The sequence below is a fragment of the Orcinus orca genome, chromosome 1 (assembly GCF_937001465.1).
Source record: "Orcinus orca chromosome 1, mOrcOrc1.1, whole genome shotgun sequence".
In the NCBI taxonomy this organism is placed as follows: domain Eukaryota; kingdom Metazoa; phylum Chordata; class Mammalia; order Artiodactyla; family Delphinidae; genus Orcinus; species Orcinus orca.
The window spans coordinates 23281330-23303089 of record NC_064559.1 but is presented as its reverse complement, the minus strand read 5'-3'; the positions used below and the strand labels follow the sequence as shown (position 1 = coordinate 23303089).

The following is a 21760-nucleotide window of genomic DNA, read 5'->3' as shown; positions in this document are numbered from 1 at the left end:
CATGTCTGGCATCTGAATGTGTGCTTTTTAGTTTCTAGAACAGTATTACTCCACATAGATAGAGTACAGGGCAGCACAGTATTAACATCTCTGGATATAAATACATTATATCTACCTTTCAGTCCCAGTTTGCTTGAGATTCTCAACTGAAGAAGTCACTTAACTCTCAATTTGAAGAGGTTTCCTTGAAAAATAATATGATTCGAATAAATGATTTCCAATGTCCTTTCTGCCACTAACATCCATAATGCCACGACCCCCAAAGATGTACATCCAGCCCCAACCCATCTTCCATATTCCAGTTGCATTTATCCAAGTGCCCATTTGGTGTCTTCACTTGAGAAACTCATAAGCATTTCAAGTTGCAACAAGATCTAAACCAAATAGAGCTTCTTTCTTTCAAGATCCAACCTACGATTTTGAAATTGATCTTTGATAGAACCACTTGCCTTATAAAACAAGCAAGAATTGGAAATATCCTGAGACTTCTCCCATACTTGGAGCATCAAGTCCATTACCAAACCCTCTCTAATCAGTTCCAAACTCTCCCTCAAATCTACTCCATTCACTTCTTTCCATTCTCATTTTCTATGCCTCAATTCAGGGAGTATTTCCCCACCAAGTTCACCACTAGAGTTTCCTAGTCCATCTAGTTTTCCCTATGCCATGTCTTCCTGCCCATTTCCATAGTGTCACTAAGAACAAGTCTCTCCTCTAGCATTTATACAGTCTTTATCAATCTCTCCATAAAGAGCCTGCAATTTTTCTGTGGTACATAATATTGATTCCTGTGATTTCATACATTTTTCAGCAACCTCCCTACACTAGTTAACGTATTCTTTGCTTTTGTTTGTTCGTTCTATGCCTAGGAGTTCCTCCCCACCCCTCACTTCTTCACCTGTGTGATTCCTACACAGCCTTCAAGATACAGCACAGAAATAGCCTCTCTGGGGAGAGTTAGGCTATATTAAACGTTCTTCTGAATTCTCATAGAATCCTATGCGTGTCTCCACTGTTGTCCTTGTCACACTGCATTTGTTTATTTACTAAACTGTCTTCATTCTTGATTTTCAGAGTTCTTGAGATCAGGGATTGCATCTTCATCCCTGTCATCCCAGTGCTTATTAGCACATGGTAATTTCTCAATAAAAATACACTGTTTTAAAATGACAACTCAGTGGATATGCTCAAGATCTTAAAGGAGGTGGAAATGAGAACAGCATACTATTGAGTTATTTAGCATCCAGAAAGCTGAATACAAAACCTGACCCACTCTACCACACTGATGGGCTTCAGCCCTTCCGCTCACTGATTACTATGATCAACTCTGCAAAACACAAAAACAGTTACTTGAGGGCTTAAGAACAAGAACAAAAGCAGGTGCATTGTGGAGGAAAGTTAAAAAAATGTTTTTTTAGTTTTTCTCAAGGTCACGTTTCAGAAATAGGTCCCCGTCAGGAAGCCACGCCCTGCCAGAGGTAAAATGCTGACAAAAATCATGCCATCCCTTGGGCCAGAGGAACCAGGAAAGAGAACCCCTATAGGCTGAAAAATGATGGTAGAAGGAGAGAAGCAGATAAGGAGAATCCCTAATTCTGTGTATGAAACACCCTCACAAATTCCGGACTAACCTCTGATCTACACGTGCATGGGTCAGATCAAACCAGTGTAGCAAAGGCTTGGAGAACTGAACTGAGATTGCTTCCAACCCACATAAAAGGCAACATAGAACTTCCAGTGTAAGACTAACAGGGTTGATTACCTTCTGAAACAAAAACCGCGGTATTTTGCAGAAGTTTACAGCTGAACCCAGAGTATATATAATATTATGTTTGTACAAGGTCAAATCAGAATTACTCAACTTTGAAAGAACCAGGGAAATGTAATTTATTTTCCAAAAGAAAGACAATAAAAAAGATGTCAGCTGCAAGATATCCCAGATGTTGAAATTATCAGATAAAGATTTTAAAGCAGATCTTAAAATTATGCACCATGAGGTAAACGAAGTCAACTGAAGTAAATGAAAAGATAGAAAATATAAGACTATAAAAGGCTATTTGTTTTCTCTTAAGTTCCCTAAGTTTCCAGATTTATTAGTGTGTATTTGTTCACTGTGTTCTTTTATTAAGCTATTAATCTTTTGTTGAGTTTGCAGTTATTTCTCTTTTATATTAAAAAATTTATTTGCATGCTTTCATTTATTTTATCACTCTGCAGAGATTTGGCTGAATTACTATTGTTTTTGTTTTAATTTTTGTTAGTCTTTTCTATTGACTTTTCTTCTGGTTATTATTGTTTATATTACTGACCTGTACTCTTATAGTTATTATTTTCTTCCCTCTGTCTCCCTTGGGTTTGCTCTCTTGATCTTTCATCAACTTTTAAAATCAAATATTTTGATAATTTTTATAATTTGTCTTGTTTTTGCCTAAATATATGTAAACTTATTTCCTTTTTAGTCCTACTTTATTGTCCATACCCTGTACTTTTGAAATGTAGTGTTTTCATTTTCATTTGGTCCTAAGTGTTTTTGACTAATTTTATAATTTTATTTATAAGACAAATAATATGTTTAATAGCAGGATATACATAAACATATAAGTATATATTTCTATTTTACCTTTACATAATTTATATATAATTTAAATATACACTCATATTTAATGATTTCAATTGTTATCTCATCATCAGCAAACAAAATTTCTAAGTTGTTGATTTTGTCTAATTTGTTGCAATTTCATTTTGGATATTACATGCACAATTTTGCACACACACATATATTTCAAGGTAATTGGTGGTGCTCTTCAAATTTTCTCTACCCGCAGTTATTTTTTTCTGCCAGTTTGATACGTTTCTCAAATGAATATGAGTATGTTAGAGTACGATTTACTGACATTGATTTTTCTTATAGTTCCACTGTTTTATATTTCTTTAATATGTTTATTATATCTGTTTATTTATTGTTTCTTTTACCTATTTGATGCAATCTCTCTTTTTTTTTTCCTTACTTTTTGGCCGCACTGCACGGCATGTGGGATATTAGTTCCTGGACCAGGGGTAGAACCCACGCCACCTGCAGTGGAAGCTCAGAGTCTTAACTGCTGTACTACCAGGGAAGTCCCCATCTCTCTTTTTCTTTGTTTTACACATACTGTTTAATTCCCTTCTCTCTGAAGCTTTCATTTTTTGTATTTCTTTTTTTTTCTTTTTGTTTTTTTTGCGGTACTCGCGCCTCTCACTGTTGTGGCCTCTCCCATTGCAGAGCACAGGCTCCAGACACGCAGGCTCAGCGGCCATGGCTCACGGGCCTAGCTGCTCCACGGCATGTGGGATCTTCCCGGACCGGGGCACGAACCCGTGTCCCCTGCATCGGCAGGCGGACTCTCAACCACTGTGCCACCAGGGAAGCCCTTTATTTCTTATTTTTAATGCTCATATGTTCTCTTAATTTATCTCTTCCAAGATAAAGCATTGCTGGATGGCTTTTTATAATGTGAGCATCTGTCTTTTTGATTCATGAGTTTAACTCAACTATATTGAAACTATTATTATATTAGGACTTATTTTTGCAAATTACATTTTCTATTTATCACATTTTTTCTTTTCTCTTGGCTTCCAGTAGCTGTATTAACATTTTATGCTTTTTTAAAAGTTACACATTTTACACTTATATGCAGACATACTTTGTCTTTTTCTTTTTCATTTTGATAAGCTCATAAATACCCGTATCTTCCCTGAATATAATGCTCTTTTCTCCTTATACATCATTCTCTTCTTTTTTCACCCAGTTGTGTTGATATTATTTGCAGTTTAGTTCTGATTGTAATAGATGTTTATTTTGTTTGTTGGGCTTTGTTTTATTTTTCTATATGACAGTAAACCTCATTAAACTAAATATTAAAGTATTAAAGTAAATATTAAATTTACTTTAACAGTTGATAAATATTACTTTACTTTAAAAATTAATAAGTATTACTTTAATATTTAATATTGTAATATATCTCATAGAATCCCCCTTGATTTATTTTCTTGCTTGAGTTGTTCTTCTGAGAATAAATTTGAAGATGGTCTTTCTGTGGAATGGAAGTTATGGGATTGCACATTCCAAGGTGGTCGTCAGTATCCACGTATGATTATTAAGCAAAAAGTTCTACAGACAGTGCATCCCTGGAGAACATGCCGTTTCGCTCTTCCATGTAAATGACAATTTGGGCTGAGTATAAAATTGTATCAAGTTTGAACTTCGCTATTAACACTTTAAAAAGATTCTTCTTTCATCCAGTATTAGAATGTTCAGTGTCAATTTAATTCTAGTGGGTTTTTTGGTTTGTTTTTTGTTTATAGAATGCATAGTCTTTTTAGGAAGCTTTTTTATATATAATTATTTAATTTTTTAAAATGTTAAAGTGGTTTTGAGATTATGTTGTAGTTGGGCCATTTTCTTGGTCATTATTTTTTCAATGCTTTTTTCCCTCCTCTCTACTTTTTTGTGTCTGGAACTTCAGGTATAAAGGTACTGATAAACCTACTACTAAGTTCCCCATGTCTTAATTTTTCTTTTGCATTGCCAGTTACTTTTATCCATTTTATTTTCTTTTGAGGAGTTTCTTAAGATGATTTTCTGCTATATATATTCTGCTCTTTTTCCAAGCTACTAATTTTTAAAATTCAAATATCATCTATTCCACAGATGTCGCTATCTGTTTCTGCTTATTGTTCCCATTCTTTGCCTTTAATGCTTTTAGGATATTTTAGACCTATTTATTATATTTTTTGTGTCTCATTTACACTAATTCTGTTTCATGTGGTATAAACTATTCAGTTTGTAGTTTTATATGCATTTCTGTTCATTGAATTTCTTGTTATTCCTGGCCATGAGCTCCATTTCAGCTATCTTAGGTAGCTGTGGAGGAGAGAGAGGCTAAAGTCTGGGTTTAGCTTCTGTTCCTGGCGTTCAAGGGAAGAGTTTGGAGAATATGCTTCAGGGCAAAGAGACCTCTACCACCTATTGAACATGACCTTGCAGGTGACCTTGCCCTTTAAAACATTCTCCAGGCTTCATGCTTGGGTGTTGTTCTTTTCCAGATGTCTCTAATTCTAGCCCAGCCTGTGAGGGAGTGGGGTAGGAAAAGTGTCGTTTCGTCTTTCTAGGTATATTTTGTCAGTTCTCATTCTAGACAGCTTGGTCTTTGATCCCAGCCAGACGTGAGCTGACTGTTGCTCTTCTGACTCCAGTAGCCATGTGGTGGACAGTGGCACACCCAGGGCTGTGTGGAGGTGAGAAAAGAACATGCAGGTTTTCTCCCAGCTTCAGCTCTGCACCAGGAACCAGACTCCTCTACTCAGAACCATCTACCGACCCTCTTCTTTTCTACCCAACATTCACCTCAGACTAACTCTTCTGTTTTCTTAGAGGTTTCTCAGTTTTATATTAGTTTCACAGATCCACCAGACTGTCTGATTTTCATAACCAAAAGAGGGCAGACACCCATGCATTCAGTCTTTTCAGGAATCATTAGCAAGTCACAAAAACAGATCTTACACAAAATACGTGTATACATTTTGGAAATAACATTTTCATGAAGGCTCAATGTTGCTTAAGAAAGAGTTTTAGCAATAAATTTATCAAGCATTATAACTGAGAAGAATGAGATTGTTCAATAGCTACAATAGAATTTATGAGCATCTAAGTAAAACACTTAAGGTCTGCATTTGTATCATTATTTAATGAATTTCTCCTTCTTTTATGTTTGGCTCCAAGGCAAATAGTCTACTTTAGGTAAAATCATGACTTTAGGTACAAAGGAAACTAAAAAAGATTGCTCAGTAAACTTTTCAAGTCAGTGGCTCAATGACAGTGGTGACAGCTTTTGCAATTAGTTTAGGCTCTTTGTTTCTTGAGGCAACTGTAAAACCTACAGCCATGTATTCACTTTTCAGTGAAATTGGTACACATCATAAAAATTGTAGTTGAGTTAATTGGTGCATTGGCTGACAGATTCAGCAAAGAGGCCAGGCCCTGAGCCATGCAGTTATTGCTTAAACTGCTCAGTTGTAACTATGTTGTCTAGGATCATCGAGAAGACTGTGCTTCCCCAAGGCTTATCTGAGGCACAAATTGAGGACTTTGGTATCCAGGGATGTCAATCTGACACTTTTCATAAGCAACAAACACTCCAAATTACAAAAAATAAAAAGATATGCTCTACATGAAGATATTTTATAAATACCAAGTAATGACGTTATGTTACTCAGAAACTTTCTGGTATCCGGATGGATAAAAAGTCAAGGATGATAAAAAATCTATCTATTTTTTAAGTTTAAATTTTTTGTTCTAATGTTTATTATAGCCTAATATTTTAAAGTTCAAGAAATTTGACTCTTTTTCCTCATTTGACCCCAAAGACCTTCTTATCCATTCAGTGGAAATAAACTTTGAACTCATTTTCAAAAGTTGTCTATTTTGAGTGCTCTTGTAAAAAAAGGATTCCTGGTGAGTCTGTTTAGAAAACACTTTTTCAAAGGACAACAAATGCCTTAGGATAATTATTCTTAAATGTGGATGCTTCCCCTTCAGAGAGCATGAATAGAGGCAGTGAAGAGTGACTCACTCATTTTCAGTCATCTACAGCAAGTGAAAGAGAGTATTTCTCTAAGTGTACTTGGGATATTAAACATTAAAAAAAATTAGAAGTGCCTTAGAACTAAGTAGATTTTTTTAAGTAAACCTGAACCCTCAAGTTTTTCAAACAACTGATAGCTCCATGATACAGTGTATTTTTCTATTTCAGGGCATTGGCCACTAGACATATAGGCATTTAAAATGCTGTTCTGTTAACTAACTGTATGTAGAAGAACAGTGGTAAGTCATTGAGCATAGCCTTAAGTGAATTCTAAGTCTACATCCAAGCTCTTGTGGAATAACATTACTCTCTTCCTGATTTATTAGATTGATTCAAATATACATGTTTTTAGCTGTGTAAGGACCCTAGAATTTTTAGCTTTCCTGGGAGATTTTGACCTGTCATATTTAGAAACTGGAGGTGGATGTACAGTGAAACTAATGAAGCTTAAGCTTTAATACCCTTCGCCCTTTAGTGCCTTTAGAAGAGACAGCAATGTGTTCATATGGTCTTATGTATGTTAAATTTTTGCAAAGTAAGATATTTTTACTGTATTCAGTCAGGACCACGGTATATTTCAACTTCAGCTTCTCCTCTGCCACAATTTCCCTCCTGTTGGGTGACCCTGGAATGTCTTAAGCATTTGTGGAATGTGGCTAAGGAGAAGTTGATTTGGGCATAAATCTAAGTTCACTGTTATCTCTTTTCTGATTGAAATAAGTATCTGCAATTATTCTTTATTTTTATAATGTATTTTTTTTTATTAAAGGGAATCCCCAAACTGTCAGTGCTTTGGGTCCCCAAATCCTGAATCCACTGCAGTAAAAACTCTCATAGTAACGCTGAGGACGATGTAAATCCTTTAGGCTCCTTGCAGTTTTCATTGTGACCTGGTTTCATTTCTAGTCTCTATAAACTATTAAACTTCTGCCACTAGTGAGTTGTATTTTACCTGGGCTACACAGATCTCCCTACACTGTGCTGGACACACAAGGTACATTTTCTAAAGACAATCTCATCCTGTCACTTTCAAATCTCTATTTTCCATACTCCAAGCATAATGTCCGAAGTCCTCACTATAACTTACAAGATAATGGATATTTTCTCTCTTCCTTGCTCAATCCCATTCCCTCCTCCACCCAATTGTTGTTCTCTCTGTGCTCTAGTCACAGAGGTGATCCTCTTTTAATAACCACTTCTATAGAAACGAGCCCTCAGGTCGGGCCACATTGTCCAAACTATAACCCCTTTCCAACTCACTTAGAGTAGGGTTGGATTTGGGATAGGCATCTGATCCCTTGGGAATTTTCACTTGCAGTAACCTGGATTTGGGGAAAAGGGCCTCTTGTCAAATTCTGCTGAGTCTCAGAAATATGAGTAATGGTATAGATGTGGGGCTGGGAAAGCAATGTTTCCACTACATGTGGGAAAAAAAAGAAAAAAGAGCAAAAGAGCAACCACAGGAAAGACTGAAACAGAGATGCTGAATGAAGCAGAGATAAAACACCATGTGGTCCAAAGAAATAGAGAATCAGCTCATGATGGCTTGCCTAGGATAGATTCCATTCGCTCATAGGACCTGGCTACCTTCCCCCTCTTGGATTCTGTTAGATACCTCTGGATACTTATCACATATGCCTCTTTCTTTGTTAGACCTAAGTGGGTTTCTTTTACTCATAATAAATAATTCTCACAAAATTGAACTACACTGAGTTCCCATCACACTCCCGTGTTCTCTTGCCTTCACACCTCTGCACAATCCTTTACTTATAACGTCTGCCTGGAGTTCTCTCCCTCCTCTTCAGGCACTGTCTCCACGTCTTACCAAAATAACCCCTTAATCACATTTTTGAACTTACCTTTGAAAACGTCTGTCCTGGTAAGTCTTCCCCAGATACTCTATAGACTGAGTTAAAAATCTGTCACACCCCCTTTTTTGTTGTTGTTTGTTATTCCAAATGGTGATAAATTTGAGAATAAAAACTTGTGTTGTGCACAGGCATATTTGTTAACACCCACATAGTGCTTGATATAGTGGATAGACCCTAATTAATATTGGTTAAGGAAGGAAAGAAGAAATAGGGGGTGAAGGAAGGGAGGAGAATAGGAAAGAAATAAAGAAGACCAAAAAAAAAAAAAAACAGTAAGATGAAAGTAAATGAAGTGGTTCATTAACTTTCAAAAATCACATCAAGAAATGGCCAAGTTGAGGTTTCAACTCAGCTTAATCTGATCTTCCAAATAGATTCTTTCTTATACACTAACCTGCTTCACTTTCTACCATAAGACTTAGCACGTAGAAGGTAATACATAAATGTTAGTTGACCTTAACTTGTTTGCCAGTTATTGATAAATATGGTAGCTCAGTGTAAAAATCATCTTTTATTCATCAGTTCATTCATTTATTGTAAATGTACTTTGCGCTAGGCACTGAGGAAGTGTAGGAGGATACAGAAACATATGGTCTATTGTAGTGAAGATAACAGCAATTACACAATAAGGATGGTATGTACATTTTTTATATGCTTATTTGCATCTGTATATCTTCTTTGGTGTGGTGTCTGTTTAGATATATATATATTAATAAATTTATTTATTTGGCTGCGTTGGGTCTTTGTTGCTGCACGCAGCCTTCCTCTAGTTGCGGTGAGCGGGGGCTACTCTTTGTTGCGGAGTACAGACTCTAGGCACGTGGGCTCAGTAGTTGTGGCGCACAGGCTTAGTTGCTCCACGGCATGTGGGATATTCCCGGACCAGGGCTTGAACTTGTGTCTCCTGCATTGGCCGCGGATTCTTAACCACTGCCACCACCAGGGAAGTCCCAGTGTGTACATCTTTAACTCATTTTGTAAACAGATTTTTTTTTTTTTTTTTTTGCGGTACGCGGGCCTCCCACTGCTGCGGCCTCTCCCGTTGCGGGGCACAGGCTCCGGACGCGCAGGCTCATCGGCCATGGCTCACGGGCCCAGCCTCTCCGCAGCATGTGGGATCTTCCCGGACCGGGGCACAAACCTGTGTCCCCTGCATCGGCAGGCGGACTCTCAACCACTGCGCCACCAGGGAAGCCCCTGTAAACAGATTTTTGATTATTAAATGAAAAATGTAAGTTACTTCCTGAGGGGCATTCTTGGCTCTGTAATGCACAAATTAGGTTATGTATACTTTGTACATTACAAAATAAATAAATAAATAAATAAGTAAATAAATAAATAAAACATTACCAAATAAGGCATTACCATGGTGTCACTTAACATAGATAATCGATGCAGAAAAATATGCTCCAAGGAGTGTGACGTTGGCTACACATTCCCCATTTAGTAGCAACAAGTATGCAAAAGAATGTATTTGTTTTCATGGAAAATCCTTAAATAAAGCAGATAGGCAGTATGTGAGATCTACGAGTGTTAATCAATAATAAGAAAATAAATAAATAGGGGCCGAAAACCTACTTTTTTCAACCCTCTGCTTGTTTTGTTATATAGCCTATCTCTAGTTCTCCAGATACTTTTAAGGGATTTATTAGGGTTCCCTGGAAACAGACTCTTGTGATGGAGATTTGAGTGTAAAAGGTTTACTGGGGAGACCTTTAGGAGAAATTCCCTGTAGAGGTGTGAGGGTCCAAGATTCAGCAGAGGGAGAAGCTGAACAGCAATTCATTTTAAAAGGGCATCAGTTGATCCCACAGGGAACTTTGAACCTGGATGGTCATGTAAATTAATCTTAGGTACCATAGGAAATATGTAGGAAATTGATTGAGAGACTAATAAGGACCAGACCTTTGTATGTCCTGCATCACTATAAGCAAGTTGCCCCAATGAGTGGGCATAACTGGGGGTGGGGCAATAGCCTTCCACAGAGGGCGGTTCCCAGGGAGGACATTATTTTCTGCTACGGGTATCTAAATAATTTGAAGTACAATTACTTGGATGATTCTATTAACTTTTTACTTCAGTTGGGTAATGTGACTCTCATTAAAGTACCAGCAAATGTCATTTTAAAATATGTAGATATCTGTATGAGTATTTTTGAAATACTGTAAAATGTTTTTTGCATGTTAAAGTTTCAGGGAGATAGCAACTTTAGCTCATTTCAGCACCCCCCTACACACACACACACACTTTTTTCTTCTTTTTTTCTATCAAGGCTTGCCTATCACCTCTTAACCAAAGGACACCAATTTTAATGAACTAATCAGTACAATAATTTGTTATCCTGATTTCAAAATACAGTTGACCCTTGAACAACGTGGATTTGAACATCCCAGGTCCACTTATACACAGATATTTTTCAGTAATAAATACTACAGTACTACACAGTCCTTGATTGGTTGAATCTGCGGGTGCAGAGGAACCCTGGATAAGGAAGGCCTATAAATACCCATAAATTATATGGGGATTAACACCCCCTCCCGAGTCGTTCAAGGGTCAACTGTACTGAATTTAATCTACTTAAATTAGATAAATTTGCCTAATAACTTGACTTTTAACTTGGCAGTCAGGATTGGTAACAACGGTGTCTAAATCACTCCAAATGAGAGGGTATTTTTCTGCAAAATGTCTTCTGACTGTGTTACTCTCAATTAGTTGTCTCTAGCTACAGAACTCAGGAGGCATCAGTGATAACCTAAGAAAGTAAATCTGTGTAAGAATAATTTACCAGATGACTTTCTTCTCAGATCGCTGTCAGTAGTTACGTTTGTCTGTAAAACCTCAAAATGTGCATAGAGGAGATGAAGGTCATGAATCATAAACATCTTATATATACATAGTAATGAGTGAACGCTACTTTTGGTAATTCAGAGTTTCATTATCTGCATCATTTTTGCTAATTGTGTGGTTTATATCTTGCCCATAAAATTATAAAAGATACTAGTTTTCCATTATATACCAATATGTAAAGTATACTGCACAAATGGATTTTAGATTCCTGTTTGCCAGAGGAGCTTCATTAAGCATCAAACACAAAGGAAATTGCACAGGTAAACATGAATCCATTCTTCATTTTTGCTTCTTGGAGACATTTTATTTTTGGAGACAGTCTCCTTAATTAACATTTGTTTGTCCTAAAATTTTTGTCAGGTTTTATAATGTCATGCTTCTTAAGGTCAAGCTCATGTTTGGAAATATGTACTTGGGGAAAAATATGGCACTTTTGTCATCCTTATATTTCCAGAACCTAGTGGGGTGGCTCGCTTTCAGTAGCTGTTTATTGAAGGTGAAAGAAATTAGCTAAGTGATAACAGGCCAACTAATTGAGTGTCTGTGTACCAAGTTAATTATAGTGTTTATAGTTGTGAACACTATAACGTTATACTCACCCTTGAAAAACCATATGTGGATGTAACTTATTTTATTAACTATGTGTATATAAAATAATACTTGTTTATATAATTTCTTATAAAGTGTGGATATTTAATTGCATAAATAGGATTAAATGTAGGGCCCATGCATATTATTAAAATGCTCTAGAAGAAATAAATTACCTCACAAACTTAAATTTCTAGCTGTATTACTTGGCATATGTTTCTGCATCTTTAAACATACTGATAACTAGCATGGCTGGTTGAATCTTGGAACAAAGCTCTAAAAATAGTTGACATTTTGCTGTTTCCATAGTAACAAGAAAATGGCTTCATACTCTAGCACTGCTCCCACAGAGCTTAATGTTCTCTCTAGATTGGCTATACACTATACTGCTTCGTTATTGTCGTAAAAACCATCATTACTCTTTTCTTCATGTCTTTGATGTGTCCTATAACAACCTGATCACTAGTGTTAACAATCTGAATGTTTACCTGCTATGGTAAAGCAAACATTCCAGTTATTTTTCAAGAAACTGAGTTTTACCTCAAAGAGTGCTAAAACCAGACTGAGTTTTCACATGATGTGATTTGGACTGTCCTAGAAGGCTCCAGATAATATCTCCATTAGCCTCTGTGTCTAATATTTCACCAGTGGGAGATGATTCTTTTAGCTGAAATAATTTTCCACCTCTTTTAATGAACCAACCACTGCTAACTGTGTAGGGACCCCTAGTAAATCCCATAATGTTGAGTATAACTCTTTGTAGCATTCATACCAATTCCAGTATACCTTTTCCCCTGAAGAATTATAAACTTCATCAAAGTAAGGGGTTTGTCTGTCTTGTTTTGTAAGTAATCCTGTGTTGTGGGTACAGTGGGCACCTAATAAATGTTTTGATGAGTGAGTGGTTAGATGAATAAAAATGTGTTTAATCTGGGAGAGGGAAAATTAATTTTCAACATGGCATTTATACTTTTTAAGGTTAATTAAGTTCTAAAATATCTCTCTCTATCCCCTGACAACCCAGTGGTAGTTGTATACCGGTTGGTGATTTTGGTAGGTAGAATAACAGCTCCTCAAAGATGTCCAAGTTCCAATGCTAGGAACCTGTGAATATGTTAGGTTATATGGCAAAGGGTAATTAAGGTAGCAGATGGAATTCAGGTTGCTACTCAGCTGAACTTAAGTTAGGGAGGTAATCTTGGATTATCCTGTTGGACCCTGCTATGGACTGAATGTATGTGCCTCTCACCCCCAAATTCATATGTTGAATCCTAATGCTCATTGTGATGGTGTTGAAGGGGGGCCTTTGGGAGCTGATTAAGGCATGAGGGCAGAGCCCTCATAATTGAGATTGGTGCCCTTATCAAAGAGGCCAAGAGAACTCCCTTGCCTCTTCTGCCAAGTGAAGCTATGGTGAAAGATTGCAAACTGCCAGAGCTTTGATCTTGGACTTCGCAGCATCCAGAACTGTGAGAAATAAATTACTGTTGTTTATAAGCTACCCAGTCTGTGGCATTTTGTTATAGTAGCCCAAACAGACTAGGCAGGCTCAATATAATCACAAAGGATCTTAAAAGTGAAAGAGGGAGACATAAGAGAGAACAGGGAGGTGGCAGCATGAGAAACATTTGGCCGGATGGCACTGGCTGTGATGATGGAAGAAAGAGGACATAAGCCAAGGGAAGCAGGTGTCCTTGGAGCAGGAAGAGGCAAGGAAACAGACTGTTTGCTATTGTTTCCAGAAGGAATGCTGCCCTGCTGACACCTTGTTTTTAGCTCAATAAGAGTTAATCTTCTGAGCTCTAGAATGGCAAGATGAGAAATTTGTGTTGTTCTAAACCATTAAGTCTGTGATACAATGTTACAGTAGCAAATGGAAACTAATATAATGGGGAACAAAAAGAATTTTCAATAATAAGAAGTTGACCTAGAAATAGAGGGCTAGATAACTTTGTTTATTGAGATTCTTTGATTATTCAGGGGATAACCTGATAATTTGGGAAGAAGAAACATAACTGCCTCTAGAGAAGTCAATCTCTGACATGAAACAAAATGAAAGTAAAATTTCTATTCTGTATTTAAGAAATTCTTTTTATTTATTACAATTTTTCATTAGAAAAAATCCAAGTAGAATAATTTTTATTACTAGATTTGAATGAGAAACAGGTTAAACTAATAAGGAAGCAATAAATGAGAAACCAAGTCACCAGTTTCATGCATTGTAAGCATATGTTCAAAGTATTATTGTCCTGTTGATACAACCTATATTTGATGGATTGTTTTTGTGTGTGATAATGTACCACAATTCACCAACTTTACTCCACTGATTTAAAAGATATAAGACTTTACTGCTGGTATTGAAATAATATTTTATAAATATATATGAACGATATATAAGGAATTTTTAATGTTTTTTAATTCAACTGTATTATAATTTTCATCTTCCTTTTATCAAGAATAGAATAATCACTCTATTTATAAGACTGTGTTCCACATTATTGAGAAAGAGACATTATAATATAATTGATTTTTATAGCCAACTTAATCTTTTACACTTTGAGATCTATGAATGGCTTCTTGCTCTGGTAAGTGTGATGTTGGTGCATTTATTCAACATCATCTCTTGAATATCTATCATGTATACCCAATAAGGATCACAATTTCAAAGAGGTACAATGCTTTTTCTATGGTTGTACGTCATGAAATGAGCAGTTGTGTGATACCAAAATATCATTTTGCTCAAATCTGACCCAGTCCAAACCTTCTGCACTTGTTATATTCACTTAGAATTTTCCCACCCAGATTTATTCTTTTGCAACATTTATTAAATGTCTGATTTTAAGTAGAGAAATGGCATGTTCTTTTATACACTTAAGAACCATAATGTTGGCTGATATGTGGAGAATGGTTTGTAAGGAGGACCAGGAGCCCTAGAACAAAATAAAAGATGAGGTCGCATAAGAGCCTGTAGTAATGGGCCAGGTGAGTGAGAGGTTGGTTTGATTTAGGATGATTGTAGATTAGTTGGAAAGAACTGGGTATATTCAAGAGATGTAGATATTTTTTAGAGTTAAATTTGGCATGAAGTATAAATGGATATGATGAATAAAGCACATCAGGAACATGATCTAGATTTTGGTATGAGCTACTGAATGGATGTATACTGAAAAGAAACAGATGAGTATAAAAGCAGGTTTGTTTGTGGAAGGTAGCTTATGTGGGAGTTCAGTAATTCTGTTTTGAACATGGTAAGTCTGAGATGACTCTGGGTATTGGAGAAGAAATTTGGATAGACAAATCTGGAATTTCAGGGAGAGGTCCAGGGTGGAAACATTGATTTGATAGATGTAGATTTATAGATAAATGGTAGCTAAAGCTGTGGGCCCATGAGAGATTCCCGGGAATGTGGGGGGTTATAGAGAGGACCTAGGGGACGCCAGCATTTGGAGTCTGAGCAGAAAACAGAATGACCAGCAAACAAGCCTGAGAAGAGAGTCTGCAAAGTAGAGGAAAACCAGGAGGAAGTGATAGAACAGAAGCCAAAAGAGGTAAACATTGGATTTGACATTGACAAAGACATACCCCATTGAGTGCAAACAAAATAAATAAACCAAAATATATTTCCATTAATTTGAATATTGATTAATATCATTTTTACCTTAAGCTTTCCAATACTAAAGTAAATAAGCCACTTATATTTAAATATATAAATATGTTATTATTTTTATAATATATTTTGCCATTTGGGTATCTTGGTCAGCTTTCTAAAATGTGTAATTTTTATCTAACAGATATTTACTCATTTGGCCAATTTCATGCACTTATTTTACTGCACTTACTTTATTTATTTGAAACCTAAAGTTGTCATTATCCAAACACCTATTTCAGTGGACTTAGTCTATTATAAATTATTGGACAAATGCTTCATTATCTCCTTATGAATAGAAATCAATTGCTTTTACATCTATGTTTTATTTCAATTCAGTGAACAATTACTGAGTACATAGTATTCTAGCTGTTGTTCTTGTTCCTGGTAATTGAGAAGATAGTAAGAGCTTATACTTTGTGAGAAGAATAGCAATCAGTATTGAATTTGGCTGGAGTGACCAAAATAATAGCTGTTTAAAAAGATAGACATTTATTTCCCATTTATGGGAAAAAATATATCAAGGTAGTCCAAAGATGATAAATATGGTAATTATCCAGAACACAATTCCTTCTGTTGGTCATGTCACCTTTCTCTACACATGGCTTCCACTTTATGGTACCATTTGGTTCCAGTCTGCATATTCTCACTTTAGCAAGCGAAAAGTAGGTAGAGGACAGGATCAGTGCTGAGGACACTTCTTGGAAGTCAGAGCTTAATCACATGGCATGACCACCTATGATGTAAGCTGGAAGCCATAATGGCCACCTGAATATATGGGTTCCTCTTAACAAACCCACAAGGGCAGTTTTTCAGTGTAGACATTTGCATAAATAATTTTTACAAGAAAATAAATGATTTTCCAAAAAAAATGTACAGAGTGCCAGGAGAATGCAAAAAAATGGAAGCTCACCCAACATGGATAGAACAAGAAAGATTTAATTTCACCTAATACGAGTCTTACAGTGCATTTTGCAAACAATTAGTAGAGGGAGGGAAAGGTCTTTTAAAAATGAAAATAGAGTGAGCAACGGCACCCAAGATCAGTTACTTTATAATATCAGTTACTTTAGTAAGATATACAATTAGATGAGGTTTTTAAATGGAAAAATAAGTAACTTGAGATATGTGTAAGACTAGAGAACTAGGCAGTGAAGCTCTCAGAAAGTGCTGTATGCTGCACTAAGGAACCTAGATTTCTTTGTTAAATTCAGGGCACTGTTAAAGGACTTTAAACAGGACTGACATCATGCAGATTGCATTTTAGCTAGATTACTTTGGCAGGATTGCAGAGCACAGATCTGAAGCAGAACCAAGTTGGAAGTAGAAACATAATTTAAATGAAAACAACACTTTGGAAAGATGATGAGAGTCTGACATAAGGAAAGATAGTAGGGAGTGTTGTGTAATAAAGAATTGTCTAGCCTTTGCCCCTAGTTTCTGGGAGGGAGTCTCAAAATTCTTGGAATTTCAAGAATGATCGGAGTGCCTTTGTTTTGCCTGGTAGTGCCCTCACACCAGTCCTGAGTTTATGTTAATGAGACTGGCTCAGGATAAGGGCTGACCACATTAGAAAGACCGAACCTAATTAGAGGCTTTTGAGCCACTTGATATCTGACTGACTTCAGGGAGGGAGGGGGCAGGAGACAGAATTAACTAACAGGCCAATGATTCAATCAGGTGTGCCTGTGTAATGAAATCCCAATAAAACTCTAGACTGGGAGGCTTGGGTGAGCTTCCAGTTAACAGCACTCTGTGTGTATTGTTACACATCAGTGTAACTGGATGGTGATGTATTAGCGGTTGGGACCCACCCAGACCTCGCCCTATGCATCTCTTCTTTGTCTGGTCCTGATTTGTTTCCTTTTCTGATGTAATAAAAACTGTATTTTAAGTATAGCACATTCCTGAGTTCTGTGAGTCTTTCTAGTGAATTATTGAAACTCAGGGTAGTGGAACCCCTAAGTTTGATGCCCGTTTGTCAGAAGGGCAGGCTCCAGGCTTGTGTCTGAAGTGAGGGCAGTTTTATGGAGGACTGTGCTCTTAGTTTGTGAAGTTTGACCCAGCTCTGTGTATTTAGTGTCAGACTTGCATTGCAGGGAGCAAAAAAGGAAAAGGAAAGAGACTTTAGGTATTTCAGGTGATTGTTAAAGTTCCAAACAAAAGAAATTACAATTGTAGCCTAGGTTAAACATTAGCTGGATTTTATGGAAATTGGAGTTAAATGCTCACTGCAGAATATTTAAACATGTTTACTTCCATGCTGTGAGCCATTTCCTGTTTCGAGGAATACTCCATAGACAGCAGGACTTTAGCATAACTGGTCCCTGCCCATTAAACATGCTTCTTTCTATTATTGAGACAACCAATAATGCCCCAACCAATTTTCAAAATGTACGTATTTATTGAGAGCGACCGATTGAATGACATAGAGTGAGAAAAATATCAATGTGTCCAAGGGAAAAATGCTGAAAAAATAATTAAGCAAGCAGAGAAAAAACAGGAAATGCAGATGCCTGAGAATAAACAGTGAAAATGGTAGACGAGAAACGAGAGGATAATATGGAAGCCAAGAGAATTTGTTTAATGAACAGCAAACAAATGAAAAATTCAGAATGTTTTTTAAAAGAAAGATATAAAGGATTACAGGTGTCTTTTATATAGTAAGGCAGCTTTCACTAACGGGAGGAAAATTTTCTGACTTTATAGATTACCTTGCTATCTGTTTTTCAGGACTAATATGTTTTTTTGTTTTTAATATTTATTTATGTATTTGTCTGTGCCGTGTCCTAGTTATGACACATGGGATCTTTTAGTTGCGGCATGCGGGATCTAGTTCTCTGACCAGAGATCGAACCCGGGCCCCCTGCATTGGGAGCGTGGAGTCTTAACCACTAGACTACCAGGGAAATCCTAGGACTAATAAGTTTGGACTAATGTCTACGTATTTGGATAAAACTTAGAACTTCCACCTGGAAATTTACAAATCTAGGTATCTAAAAATCAAATGTTTGATGCAGCTAGCATAAAACATCTTGATTGTTCTTATATCTACCTTGGCTTTTTTTGTTAATATCTGAACTTCCAGATATATTATGATTTATGTAACTAGAATAAATGGATGATTGGACATACTCTTTTTTACTTTTCATTCAGATGTTTTGTCTACACTTATCCAAACTGTACCTTTCCAAATAAAAGATGAGAATTCTGTTTCTTCATGTAAATGTGCAAAAATTGGGCAATATTAAGTTAAACTTTGCAATTTAATTTGTTAGCTCTGATTTAGAAATGTCTATGCATATTTCAGTGCTCCTAATAAAAGGTGATACCTCAGCAACTATTTGTGACTTTTATAAACTTTAATTTACCTGCTAATTTTTTTTTCTCAATTTTAACTAGGTGAGGAACAAATGAAAGGCAACTTTAAGCTCTCTCAGTTTTAATCAAAATTGAGGAAGATATGGCTTAGACATTAGGTTGAAAAGATTTTGGAAAGTGATACATAATATTACATATTCTTTGACTACTGCACAGTGTTCATTTAGAAAACTAGATTAACATGGCAGATTTTTTTGTAAGAGTTTGTATTTTTAAAGGATGATACTAAATAATATTATGACATGTGTTCACATGGGACAGAAGAATAATCCTTGTAATAATTGTCAGATTGATTTATCTTTAGGCTTCATAATGAATTTGATGATATTCATCTACTATATATCAGTCTTCTGCATGGTTGGTTCCAATGTAAATTTAATAATTCTTTATTCAACTTACTAATATCTTTTCCCTTTTAACTTATATCTTATAGTAATATGCTACTATCTTATGCCCATAATTCACTCTTCAAAGAACACATTTTATTATAGAAAGGATTTTGCTTGCTTTTGTAGATGTAATTTTTAGTCTATAAATGAGTTTAAATTTTACTAAGTATATTTAGTATTATGTTTAATCTGCTACATCAGAAAACATATAATCAGGTAATTTGTGTGTATCATGAAGATTTTTAAAAGTTCATCTCCCTTACTTGTTCTCTACCTGATATATCCTTCAGGAATCCTAGCCAAAAAAAACCAACAAAAATGCATTTGACGAACTCCCTGTTAGTGTAATTTATTTGTACATTCTCTCAAGAAAATTAACCTCCAGACAATAATCCAGACTTGTTCTCCTGAACAAACACATCATTTTTTTTTTAATTGAGTTAGTAGTTTGCTTTATCTTCTCATCCTACCCTTTGTACAACAACAGCAAAATGCAAACACATTCATACATAGGCACAAGCTGAGAGGGGGAGAGAGAGACAGAAAGCCAGTGGTTGTGGAAACATGCTTTCTGTAAATCTGTTGTGTAATTACTACCCAGGCCTTGTCTCCTCTTTAAAGAATTACGTGGCATAATTTAATTTTCCTTGAAAGATGAACATTTCTTCTGACTCTTGATAAATATATTTTTGCATGATAAGGAAATACTGCGTTTCTTTTTTTTTTTTTTTTTTGGTTGTGTTACGCGGGCCTCTCACTGTTGTGGCCTCTCCCGTTGCGGAGCACAGGCTCCGGACGCGCAGGCTCAGCGGCCATGGCTCACGGGCCTAGCCGCTCCGCGGCATGTGGGATCCTCCCAGACCGGGGCACGAACCCGTGTCCCCTGCATCGGCAGGCGGACTATCAACCACCGTGCCACCAGGGAAGCCCAATACTGGGTTTCTGAGAATCTAATATATAGATTTTACTTCACTGAAACCAGAATTCGGCTATCAGGAGAGTTCTTTTGAAGATCAAAATGGACTTACCATCAGAGTGAGATGGCCAATGAAAGTCCAGCCCAAATGCTCCTTATGTCCATCTTTCCCCTGAGATAACAGTTTTTTAAAAACTCATTCACAGGCACATTGGCAATTTATAATGCATGGGGGCCGTAAAGATGAAACAGGATTGGGCCCTGCTCTCAAGGAGTTGAGTTTTGGCTAGTGTTGTTTCTGATCATGCCCAGCTAGTGTTTTATCAGCATCTCGTTTTTACCCCAGATTGATTGCCATGTTCAGCTCCAGGTACTATTTTGATCTAAAGGACTTGTCAGACACCCGCTTCCCTACTGCTTCCCTGTCTGGTTGCCTGGTCATCTGAACAAATTCTAGCCTGGCTTTCTCCTCTGATCATTTGGCATTAGCACCTTTATCACTGACCACGTCCACACTCTGAATCCAGTCCTGATGAGGAGATTAAGCACCCTCTGTGCCTGGCTAGATTAAATAACATCTGACATTTTTTTATTTTAGTTTTTGATTCCAGGTTTGGATGACACTATCTACCAGTAGGGTAGTACAAAATCCTCATAATCACTGTGTACTTCCAGAGTAGATACTGACTTTATTGATTCAGCAATACTTAAGAGAAAGTTTGTACCCATAATTCCACTTGACTTCCTTGTAACTGACAGTTTTTACTCATTTTCTACTTTTTAGAATAAGGGTTTGATCAGTTTCCAAGCTAATTTTCAGAGGGTCTCAGAGAAGTTAAAGGAATTGTTCTTGGAATGAAGTTCAGCACTTCCCAACCAATTGGGTGAGAATTAGACATTACCTGTGGGCTGAATGCCATGATCTCAAGTGGCCCATGTGGTCTCTTCTTCACAGTAGTCGCCAGTTCCAGTGACCACATGACTGTATCTCTCTCTGCTGCCTTCAAAATCTGTCCACTAGATTAACAGACACTTCTCTTTCACACTAAACTTAAAACCACAAGTCACTTGTATTCTTTATCCCAAAAACTCATCTTTGTGGAATTAATGATGCAAAAGAATTTGAAAGTTATTTCATCTTACACTTCTGATTTGAATGGAGAATTATAACCCACTGAAAAGAAAGTATATAGTTCATCATAATTGACTCAGGAGTTCTCATTTGTTTTCAACCTTCTATTTTCACTACAATAAAATTTATATTATTTTCGGCAGATTTCTCAGTTAGGTGAAAGTATACGTCATTAATAGCAAATCACCAGAAATAAATTCATGATTTTCTCATATAAAATATTTGAGTGTTCTAAACATGTAGCTTGTTTCAAAAAACGATTTTATAGAGGATATTTTCAAAATTAGAAATTATTCAAAATTTTAATGAGTACATAGGTTTGAAAAAATATGTGAAAGTTCGTTAAACATAGAGGTTAATTACAATT

At 36.3% G+C, this 21760-nt stretch overlaps 1 pseudogene; it reads right to left on the bottom strand.

Moving 5' to 3' along the window:
* LOC101284934 (BCL2/adenovirus E1B 19 kDa protein-interacting protein 3-like) overlaps positions 1-21241 on the bottom strand; it is a 64577-nt pseudogene extending 43336 nt beyond the window's left edge.
* Between the last annotated feature and the right edge of the window lie 519 nt (positions 21242-21760).